Source organism: Lactuca virosa, chromosome 1, assembly GCF_052849685.1.
Source record: "Lactuca virosa cultivar CGN04683 chromosome 1, Lactuca_virosa_CGN04683_v6, whole genome shotgun sequence".
Classification (NCBI taxonomy): Eukaryota; Viridiplantae; Streptophyta; class Magnoliopsida; order Asterales; family Asteraceae; genus Lactuca; species Lactuca virosa.
The window spans coordinates 41,393,974-41,406,403 of record NC_136426.1 but is presented as its reverse complement, the minus strand read 5'-3'; positions in this window follow the sequence as shown (position 1 = coordinate 41,406,403).

Genomic DNA, 12,430 nt, shown 5'->3' with positions numbered 1-12,430 from the left:
TATTCGGGTAATGGCTAATTGGCATTACAAGGAGGCCTTCAGCAGCTGAGGACTGGGTTGGGTGGAGTCAGAGATTTCCCTAGGGCAAGCCTAGGATGAGAGTAACAGAGATCAGTAGCAGTAGAAGTGACTTGGTGGAGTCAAGGCAGTTCTTGAGGAAAGTACGGATAGATGTGGAAGGTAGTATGGGCACGTACTACTGAAAGCAGAGGATCCATACTTGAATCGAGGAAGGCTGAGATGAGGCCAGGAAACTTGTAGTAGTAGCGATCCCTCGAGATATATCAGTGTTTCTGACGTTTGTCATGATGTGTTTTCAGAATGGTGGTTTTACGCCCTAGGCCAGCAGTCGGCAGTTCAGGAGCCGGCGAAGGATCAGGATCAGGCTCGGGGGCCGAGCATCTAGATGAGCAGACCAGGGAGTTCCTCTCTTCAGAGGTTACTCGCACCATACTTGAGCAGACTCCTGTGATCTTCGGTTCGATCAAGGAGGGTATTTTAGAGCTGATGGACGAGAGGTTGAGCACATTCTGTGCTGAGGTGGCGACCATGATGGGGTCGCGCACACTCACCTTCAGGGAGTTCCAGGCTTGTGGAGCTCCAGACTACCATGGGGCACGGGATCCCATTGCGAGTACCAGGTGGTTGGCGGATGTTGCCAATGCGTTCCGCACCAGAAGATGTCCCGAGGGGGACAAGGTCAGACTAGCATCCTGTCTTCTGAAGGACAGGGCACGAGATTGGTGGGAGGAGATCGGGCATGTTATCGGAGATGACGCAGCTCTTGATGCGATGACCTGGGCTGATTTTTCTACCAGGTTCAGAGCCGAGTTTGCACCGGTTATTGAGGTGCAGCAGTTAGCCAGGGAGTTTCAGGATCTCACTCAGACTAGAGAGACAGTGGCGGAGATTACCGCCAAGTTCAGGGAGAGGGCTCTTCTCGTTCCTCAGTATACGGCTGATGAGGAAATGAAGAAGGCCCGTTATCATGAGATGTTGCGGAGTGATATCCGCCAGTTTGTGAGCCGGTCCAGCTGTAAAATGCTGGATGACATGATTGCGAGGGCTCGTGAGAGAGAGATAGATTTGGAGATGGAGAAGAAGAGGAAGCCAGAGGCGGCGTCTGACACAGGGAGTTTGGGCAAAAAGCCCAAGGTAGCGGATCACAGATCCAGAGGAAAGAAGAGCCACAATAGGTGTGGAAAGTGTGGGAGATTGCACGATGGGGAGTGCAAGGCAGGGATCTCCTGGTGCTACAAGTGCGGCCGGACCGGGCATATGAGTAGAGATTGTACAACCACCACCACCACCACAACAGCTGATCTGATTTGCTTCCATTGCAATCAGAGGGGACATAAAAAGTCCCAGTGTTCGAGTTTAGCAGCAGCAGGGAAGGTGGCAGCACCTGCCCCTGCTACTTTGAGGAGTATAGACGGCCGTCAGGGCCGGGCTGAGGCGCCAGTGGCGAAGAGTAGATCTTTCCAGATGACAGCAGAGGAGGCGCGGGTGACTCCTGATGTGGTGACGGGTATGTATTTTCCTCTTATCTCTGTATTTGATATTGATTGTTTCTCATAGTTATATGTTTTCGTATAGGGTCGTTCTTAGTGAATGGCATTTCAGCTACAGTATTGTTTGACTCGGGGGCTACCCGATCATTTGTTTCACTTGCGCTTAGCAAGAGGTTTAGCAGAGCTCCGGGGGAGCTGGATTGTCCACTTGAGGTTGAGATAGCGGATGACAGGACCGTCAGGGTCGCGAGAGTACATAGGGGGTGTTCGCTGCAGTTATTTGATGAGCAGTTTTCAGTGGACTTGGTTCCTATTCCCCTGTGAGGGAATAAGGTTATAGTGGGTATGGATTGGCTGAGCCCCAATGGGGCAGTGATTGATTGTGAGTTGCAGTTAGTGAGGGTTCTCACTCCCAGTGAGGGTTCTCACTCCCAGTGAGGGAGAGTTAGTGATTCAGGGCGATAGGCCACAGCGCGGACCAGTTCTTTGTTCAGCAGCAAGAGCGAGGCGCTACGTTTAGCAGGGTTGTGCGGGGTACATCGCCTATGTTATAGATGCCCGGGAGAAGGGTAAGTCAACAGTTGACGATGTACCAGTAGTGTGAGAGTATCCGGACGTATTCCCATAGGACTTGCCTGGGATACCTCCGGAAAGACAGGTCGAGTTTCGGATTGACCTGGTTCCGGGTGCGGCTCCGATAGCCAAAGCACCGTATCGGTTGGCTCCTCTAGAGATGCAGGAGTTGTCTACGCAGCTCCAGGAGCTGCTAGACAAGGGTTTCATCAGGCCGAGTAGTTCACCATGGGGAGCCCCGATCCTGTTCGTGAGGAAGAAGGATGGGTCGCACCGTATGTGCATAGATTACCGGGAGCTAAACAAGGTAACGGTGAAGAACCGTTACCCACTCCCGAGGATAGACGATTTGTTTGACCAGCTTCAGGGAGCATCTTGGTTCTCCAAGATTGATCTATGGTCAGGATATCACCAGATGCGGGTCAGGGATGAGGATGTGCAGAAGACCGCTTTTAGGACCCGCAATGGTCATTATGAGTTTGTGGTGATGCCGTTCGGGCTCACCAACGCTCCAGCCGTGTTTATGGATCTCATGAACCGCGTATGCAGACCGATGCTGGATCGGTATGTGATAGTGTTCATTGATGACATCTTGGTTTATTCCAAGACTCAGGAGCAGCATGAGGAGCACCTGAGAGAGGTGCTGGAGACGCTGAGGAGGGAGAGACTGTTCGCGAAGTTCTCCAAGTGCGAGTTCTGGTTGCGCGAGGTGCAGTTCCTTGGTCACCTCGTCAACCAGAAGGGTATACTAGTAGATCCGGCCAAGATAAAGGCCATGATGCAGTGGGAGGTCCTGAGGTCTCCAACTGAGATTCGGAGTTTCCTAGGACTGGCAGGGTACTACAGGAGATTCATCCTGGATTTCTCCAAGATAGCAGTTCCGCTCACCCGACTGACCAAGAAGTTGGTGGTGTTTTGCTGGGGGCCTGAGCAGCAGGAAGCATTTGAGACCCTCAGACAGAGATTGTGCGAGGCTCCGATTCTCACCCTGTCAGAGGGAGTAGAGGATTTGGAGACATTACCTCTATGGGGTCCGCCGTATCATTTACACGGATCACAAGAGTTTGAGGTACCTCATGGATCAGCCGAATCTGAACATGAGGCAGCGCCGATGGTTAGACGTGGTAAAGGATTACGACTGTGAGATCCTTTATCATCCGGGCAAGGCCAACGTAATGGCCGACGCCCTGAGCCACAAGGCGGTAGCTGCCCCGATCAGGGATATTTGTCTGAGGATGACAGTGATTTCTCCATTGTTGGAGCAGATTAGAGAGGCACAGGTTGGGGGCCTGAAGGAGGAGAGGCAGAAGTGTGAGAGGATTGTTGGCCGAGTAGCTTCCTTTGACTATGACAGTCGAGGATTGTTGACCCTTCATGGGAGAGTTTAGGTACCGTACTGGGGAGGAGTACGGCAAGTACTAATGGATGAGGCCCACAAGTCTCGGTTCTCCATCCACCCGGGGGCGACGAAGATGTACAGAGATCTTCGACCCGATTATTGGTGGCCCTGTATGAAGCGAGACGTAGCTTGGTATGTGGAGAGATGCCTGACCTGTAGGAAGGTCAAGGCGGAACATCAGAGGCCCCACGACAAGATGCAGCCGTTAGACATTCCTGTGTGGAAATGGGAGGATATCACTATGGATTTCATCACTAAGCTTCCCAGGACCGCACGTGGAGTTGATTCGATTTGGGTCATAGTGGATCGGCTGACCAAGAGCGCGCATTTCATAACGATTCAGGAGAGCACATCGGCCGAAAAGTTAGCCGATATTTATGTGCGCGAGGTAGTGGCACGACACGGAGTGCCTGTATCAGTAGTATCAGATCGAGACGTCCGGTTCACTTCCAGGTTTTGGAAGCAGTTTCATGACGATATGGGGACTCGTCTTCACTTCAGCACCGCTTTCCACCCTCAGACGGACGGGCAGAGTGAGAGGACGATTCAGACTCTTGAGGACATGCTGCGGGCATGTGTTCTAGATTTTGGTGGCAGTTGGGATACGTATCTTCCATTAGCGGAATTTTCGTATAACAACAGTTACTACGCCAGTATTGACCGCCCTCCTTTCGAGATGCTTTACGGGAGGAAGTGTAGGACCCCGATTTGTTGGGGCGAGGTCGGTCAGAGGGTCATCGGGGGCACTGAGGTGGTGCTCAATACCACAAATTTGATCCAGCAGGTCCGTAGCAGACTGCAGACTGCGCAGAGTCAACAGAAGAGTTACGCCGACAGGAGGCGTTCGGACTTGGAGTTTCAGGTGGGTGATATGGTCCTCCTGAAAGTGTCACCCTGGAAGGGTGTTATCAGATTTCGAAAGAGGGGCAAACTGGGCCCCATATTCATTGGTTCGTTTAGGGTTTTGGCCCGGGTGGGTCGGGTTGCTTATCGGTTAGATCTTCCAGCAGAGCTCAGCCAGATCCACAGCACGTTCCATGTTTCTCAGTTGCGGAAGTGCTTAGTGGATGATTCAGCAGTGGTACCCCTGGAGGACATTCAGGTTGACGATAGCCTGAACTATATCGAGAGACCAGTGGCGATTCTAGATCGCAAGGTGAAAAAGCTGAGGAACAAGTCAGTAGAGTTAGTTAAGGTGTAGTGGCAGCACCGTAAGGGTTCGGAGTGGACGTGGGAGCCCGAGGAAGAGATGAGGGAGCACTACCCGAAGTTGTTTTCAGATTCAGCAGACTTCGAGGACGAAGTCTAAGACAAGTGGGGGAGAATTGTAACGCCCCATTCCTGGTACAAAAGTAATTCTCTAAATGTTCATTTTATAAGAGCTACTCGACGAGTTGGTAGCCCTAACTCGTCGAGTAGGTGCGAGCTGGACCACGGGGTTTAAGTGGACTACTCGACGAGTCGGTAATGGACTCGACGAGTAGGTCCATCAGGAGGAAACCCTAATCCTTAGGGTTTGCACCCTATTTAAGCATCATTATGAGTCCTCACCCCAGCCTCCATCACCTCCACAGTCCATTCTCAAAACCCTAGCAACCATTGAGTGTCTTAAAGCCTTTCTTGCCATTTTTGTGTGATTTGAAGTTAGGAAAAGGAAGAGATCCATTGGTGATTCAAGAAGAGGCAGAAGATCCAGAGTTTTAGTTGCATTTCAAAGCTCTTGAAGGTATAAAGTTTGTACCTTGACTTATTTTCACTTAGATCTTCTTGAAAGCTTGTTGTTGCCACTTTTGGGGTCCTTTCCAAGATAATTTCAGGTAGAGAGCTTTTGGGTCTATAAGGACTTTAGATCTAGGCACTCTTGAGCTCCAGAAGCTCAAAGTTACCACCTTTATTCAGCCAAGATCCCATTATATGCCCCAGACTCTCATTTCTAGCTTGTTTTGGGTGATTTAGCTTCATTGCATCATGCATGCACGTAAAGTTAGCAACTTTGCGTGTTATTCTAGTCTAAGGAGTCCAAATCTATGAATTGGAGGCAGTGGAATCACCTAGGAACAACTGTATAGTCTGAACATGCAATGGACTCGCCGAGTTGTTCTTGGGACTCGACGAGTCGGATCGATGTCCCCAAACCCTTCTTCGATTATGAGTGATACCACTGAGTTAAGGAGATGACTCAGCGAGTTGGACATGAGTGAGACTCGGAAACAAAGGAGCTCGACGAGTCCAAGGTGAGACTCGACGAGTAGAATCGAGATGTCCCGATGTTATGACCGTTTGAACTCGACGAGTCGGTAGAGGGACTCGGCGAGTTGGGTTGACTGAGAGTTGACTTTGACCCTAGCGTTGACTCTGATCAGAAGGGTAAAATGGTCATTTTACCCTGAGAGTAGTTATCAGTATTTGATTTAGTGTTTATGGGATTTGTAGTCGGGGAGTTCCGGAGCAGCAGTCAGATAGTTTCAGATTTAGCATCTCAGCAGCCAGCGTTTCGAGGTGAGTTTCCTTCCAGTAGGAACGGGTCTACGGCCACAATGCCGGCCCGTTTAGTTAGCAGTAGTTCTGGACTTCGGTTCGATGCAGTAGTTCAGTGTGCTCGATGTCTTTGTGATTCAAGCATGTCTTTGTGTTATGTGTTCTGGACTTCGGTCTGATGCAGTATGCAGTATATGTGTTTATGCTAGTAGTTATGATTATGCTATGCTATGTTCAGTCAGTTCCGGACTTCGGTCCAATGCAGAGGGCAAGGCCCTGGTTAGTTCCGGACTTCGGTCCGATGCAGTTTCCGGACTTCGGTCCGATGCAGAGGGAAAGGCCCTGGTTAGTTCCGGACTTCGGTCCGATGCAGTTTCCGGACTTCGGTCCGATGCAGAGGGCAAGGCCCTGGTTAGTTCCGGATTTCAGTCCGATGCAGCTTCCGGACTTCGGTCCGATGCAGTGGGCAAGGCCCAGTAGTTGCTTTATATGATATTGTATGGTATGTGTAGTTTGGGGGAGCTCACTAAGCTTCGTGCTTACAGTTTCAGTTTTGGTTTCAGGTACTTCAGCTAGCAAAGGGAAGGGCTCGGGATGATGGCATGACACACAACACAATTTTAGCCTGGGAGTTAGACTCTGATATTTTGATATGATCTTGACACTAGTTTCGATTTGATAAATTTATTATGACATTTTGAGATACATGATCCATGGATTTATCTTTTAATATTTGATATTATGGTTTAGTATAGTTTTCAAACAAAAATTTTTGGGTTGTATTTTTGGGATGTTTCAAGTTGGTATCAGAGCCTTGGTTTGAGGGATTCAGGCACACTCTTGGGTGTGACTGGACTCAAACTAAGGAAATGGTAAAAAGATTTTCAAAAGGAAAATGTTTTCAAAGGAATTTTTGAAAAAGAAAACTTAAAAAGAAAAGAGTTTTAGAAAAGCAAAAAGAATTTTTAGAAAGAAAATAACTTTGAAAAGAGAAAAAGGGTGGGGTGCATGCAATCAGCCGAGCTCAAGTAAGTACTCCTAAATTACCCATACAAGTTTATGCTATGATTATCAGTTTCAGTTTCAGTAGAACATCATGCTAGAATAGGAGTAAGGATCTAGGAGGATGCCTTATGTGCCTGTTATATGTGTTTCAGCTATATGAAAATTGCATGCTAGTATTGAATCGAGAATGTGACAATGAATCTCATCCACATAAATTATATATGATTTGATACATATAATCACATGTAATTATATGTATTTGGTCAGATATGATTTATGTAGACAATATTTTTTTTTTGCGTTTTCGACTGAATAATTGTTTTTGTGTAATTAATCACATGTGATTATATGTATATAATCACATATGATTTTAGGTGGACAGGATTCATTTTTTTCTTATCGATTCAATAGTTGTGCTCATGTACTTAATCACATACGGTTGTACATATAATCACATGTGATAAAATACATGAGAATAACTATTGAATCGACAAAGCAAAAATGAATTATGTCCACATAAATCATATGTGATTAGATTCATATAATCACATGTGATTATATGTATTTAATCACATATGATTAATTTGGATAAAGATTTGTTTTCACGTTCTTGGTTTAATATTTGTTATTGTCACACCCCCAAACCAGACGGAGGAAACGTCCGGGGGTGGAGGACTTCAATTGTAGTATCACAACACATGCATCATAGTAATCAAAGTACAAACAACCATTGTATTTAAAAGGTATAAGTATTTACATGTGTTCAATCATTGTATATTGAACCAAAATATAGTTATACAAAAGAAGATATGACTCAACATAGCTCCATCTTCTCAAAAAGCTCGGGGAGTACCTGTGTATTATTTCCCTGAGAATACAAGTAATTTGAAAATAGAGTATCAACATAAAGTTGAGTGAGTGCATAAGTGTTTATGTTTAAAGGATGTCTCTCTATCTTGTATATGTAACTTGTTCCAGAAAATCCTATATTTTCTGTTGTATATGAAAAGTAGTTTTATTCCCATAAAACCGTTCTCTGTGTATTAATGTTTTGTATTTGTATTACTTATGAAAACTTGTAACTGAGAGTGTGCCTGGCTCCACCAGCTGTTGTTGAAAACTGTATTGAATCTTTGTATTTTGTATTCTGTAAACTGGTACTTTGAAGGTGTACTTTCGTTTAGTTATTTATACACTAACGTATTGTTAATATCTTTTTAATGAGTTATTATAACCATACTATGACTGATGGCCTGAAACAAACGCTTTGTGGGCGTTTAAACTGGTGATAACAATTGTCACTCATCTAACTGTAGCTAGCAGCCTGAGTGCGGGGTTGTCAATCCCGATATAGATCTACACACACTTGTTTCGATCCCCGGCTGGAAATTCTGGTTATAATGCCAGGACTTTTCCTATGTTGTCTAAAGTGAATTAAACAACCTGAATAGAGTGTCTCATAAAAAGCATATAAACGTTTCATGTATATTAGTTTTGAAAACCCAATCATTCTGAAATAATGATTGACAGTATGTTCTTGAATCAAAACCTAATCATTCTGAAATAATGATTGACAATATGTTCTTGAATTAGTATTCCAAACATGTATTTGATAAGTGTAAATCTTGATTTGTTCTGTATCAAAACCCTAGTTTCTTGTAAGACTGTGTATTCTAGTATACTTGTATCAAGAATTATTGTTCTATGTATAAATTATACCTATTATAATTTATATGTACTTTCTGAATGTGTATTAAACAATGTTTGCATGTAATCCCTTGCTCAGCATATTACAAAGGTAGTTAAACTGATGAAATCACTATTATATTTATATACATATACAATTTTATATATAAGTAAAATTTAAACGACACTCAGACAAATAACCGGTACTTTAAGCCCACATCCAAACAAGGAAAAGGACCCAGAATGAGTTATCAGTCCTAAGTCTTTTAAATCTCATTTATATACATATATATATATATATATATATATATATATATATATATATATATATATATATATATATATATATATATATATATATATATACAAATATGAATTTTTGGGAAAAATATAAGTTTATAAAAGAGTTTAATGTTTTGAGTATTTTTAATGATTTAATGTTGTTTTATCATGATTTTATAACACAAAGTTCTTGTGTTATGCTTGTATTCCCCCCTTAAAACAGTAGAAATTATGAACATACGGGGGTATGTACTCACTTGATAGGTGGTGAATTGGACGGAGTTTCGTTTCACGAAAAGGAGTTTGTTTGTCGAGAAACCGGCTCAAATTGGGCAGAGTTTCGATAGGAGAGAGGTTACTTCTCGGGAATCTCGGGGCTTCGAGGCTTGCTTAGGGTTCGAGACTTGATACCGGGGCTTTAGGGGTTGTATATGAGTTTGTGGAAGTGGAAAATGTGAAAGAGAATGAATTTAGGGGTGAAAAGTGTAAAAAGATCTGGAACCCTCGCATGCCTTATGTAGGCCGAAGCCTCGGGTCCGAGGCTATACGAGGCTGCCACGCATCGGACAGATGGCGAAGGAAGGGGGCTTCTTCAGACCGCAGGCTCGCTGCTGGCTGGCTCGGATTGGACCGGACTTCGGTCCAATAGAAGACTGACACGTGCGAAGGAGGGTGTCCGAGGGGTATCTCCGGGGTATCTCATGTGAGGCTGTCCGAGTAGGATTGGATCGCGGAGTTGGTCGAATCAGGAGGTGCCACGCATGGCTTCGGTCCACTCAGTAGCTGCCACGTGCGAGGTGACGTGTCACATGCGAAATTGCCCGGTTTTCCTATTTTTCTTTATTTTTGTGCCAAAACTTGCGAAAATCATAACTTTCGCATACGAGCTCCGTTTTTGGCGTTCTTTATATGCACGCGTAGGTAAAATCATACTCTACGACTTTCGTTTAGACTTCGTCGGCTAATTTTGACTTTATTTTTAATATTATTATTTTAAACAGACCGGGACGGGAATCCGTTAAAACTTCATAACTTCTTCATCCGACGTCCGTTTTTGTCTGTCTTTTTACCGTTGTACTAATTCCGACGAGACCTTCAATTCTCGTTTAGGTTGTGTCGGCTAAAAATAGCTCGATCTTAATTTCGAGTTTTTAGCTGTACACTTCTATACTGGAACTTAGAAAAATCATAACTTCCTCATACGAAGTCAGATTTTTCCGTTCTTTTTATGAAAGTTCTCGGTTTAACATAAACTACAACTTTCATTTAGATTGTTAAGGCTAAAAAGCCTTTTATTGAGAATTCAGTTTTTTACACTGAACAGTGTTTTGTCGGTTTTGTCGCGGATTTTCGATTGGTCATAACTTCTTCGTTATAACTCGGATTTTAGTGTTCTTTATGTTTTTGGAAACCTTGTTACAATCTCTATCACTTGGTTCATCCCAATCGAGATTGTTAAATAATTTATTTTTGAGGGTCAATTATGTAAATATGCATATTATGCTAAAATTTCTCTTTATTATTATAAAAAGAAATACACATTGACCTATACTATTACATAGGTTTTAAATAACGATTTGTTACAGTTATCGTGTATATAATTACATGTGATTATATGTATCTAATCACATATGATTTAAATAGACAAGATTTGTTTTTTCCAAATAAAATCATATGTGATTAGAAAAATATAATCACATCTGATTAAATGTATTTAATCACATATGATTAAAGTGGAAAAAAACAATTATTGAATCGAGAACACAAAAAAGAATCTTAGCCACATAAATCATATGTGATTAGATACACATAATCACATGCTATTAGGGTATCTGTGAACAATAACATAAAACAAGTAATGCCTACATAATAGGAGAGTTAGTACTCACCTCCTTGATATTGAAAATTAGCTAGCATGAGCAAGATGGATCCTTTCCTTTCCGAGAACCTACACAAAAATTATAACATTATTTAGCTTGTGTTTGTTGTATTAATCTTATAAAACTTATGTACATATTTCCTTATTTTCTCTTTGATTGTACTCCTCTGTTTGGGATATGTTTTCTTACCTTTCAACCCATTATTAAATTTTGATAAAATTATATTGGTAAAGTTCCCTCTTTTATCTTTTCAGAAATATAAAGATCTCATTCTAATGATTTTTGGCTTATTTTATATTAAATTTACAAGTTTGTAACTTTTAGCTGTCACTTTCTGGACCACTCAACACTCTTAGAATAAACTGTATCAATGTACTTAGAATTACATCAGTCCCTTTATATGTTGGAAACTATACATCCATATCTAACTATAGGCTTTGTAATTTTGGCATTTGGAGTTCTGATGAATTTATTATGATTTTTTGAAGACAGTGCATGAAATCTGTGACAACATGGACCAGCCTAAGAAGATTGACAATTTTACCCCTCAAGGAGTTGGAATTTCGAAATATGATTCAAAGTTTGAAGAAAGTAGACACGCTAAGATTTCCAGAAAACTAAGTCTCATGATTTTTAGATGTTCCTATTGACTTGCACGGATTTTAGAAGTTGGAGGACAGATTTGGGAAAAGTTTGATCATAATATCTTCTAAATCATTTTTGGTGTTCTATTAAGGAATTAATGGTTAAGCCTTAAGTTTATCACTTTTAACATGATTGTTGGTTACTTATTAGGTTATAGAGATGTGAAATTCAATTTAACCTAAGGGCCTTAATGTTTAGCTTAATGAGGGTTCAAAGTTAAGGATTTTCAAATAAAATATCACTTTCATACTGATTAGGGTTAAGTTGCCAACTTAACCCATTAAGCTCTTTAAGTCACCTCTTTCGAGTCCTACACAGAGGCAAATTAAACAAAGATATCAAAATATGTTTGGGGAAACTATGCAAGAATATAAAATCCAGTTTATAATCTCAACAACCAAACATTCAAGTTGTTGAATATGTTTGGGGAAATAAAGTCCAATAAAAAAAAACAGAGGCAAGTTAAACAGAGACATCAAAATGATGTTGTTTCAGCAAAAAAAACCATCAACAAGCACCTACAGACTACAACAATAAATACACCACCTTATTCTTTATTTATTTGTGGAGGTTTTTTCATTGAGGCATTTCATCGAACACTTGGTGTTCATAAAAAATATGTAAGCTGTCACAATGTCTATGAGATTATATGAAACAAGATAAAAGTTAATTACCCAAATGAAAGAGTAATGAAGCAACAATAACATCAAGAATCACTAATCATCCAGCAAGTATGTATTTGACGTCATTCAAAACTCATAAGAACAAATATGTGTAAGGAATAGAGGACAATTACCAAATATATTCGACGCCTGCTCCAAAATAAGGAACCAAAAGATAATCGAGATCTGAAACCCTAGCAAAAAACTCGTTGTATATTGAAGAATCACTTGACCAACAAAATTCGGAAATCAAATCAATCGTTTGTTTGGCGAGGGGATCATCTTCCAAAGAAGAAATGGTGGTTATGA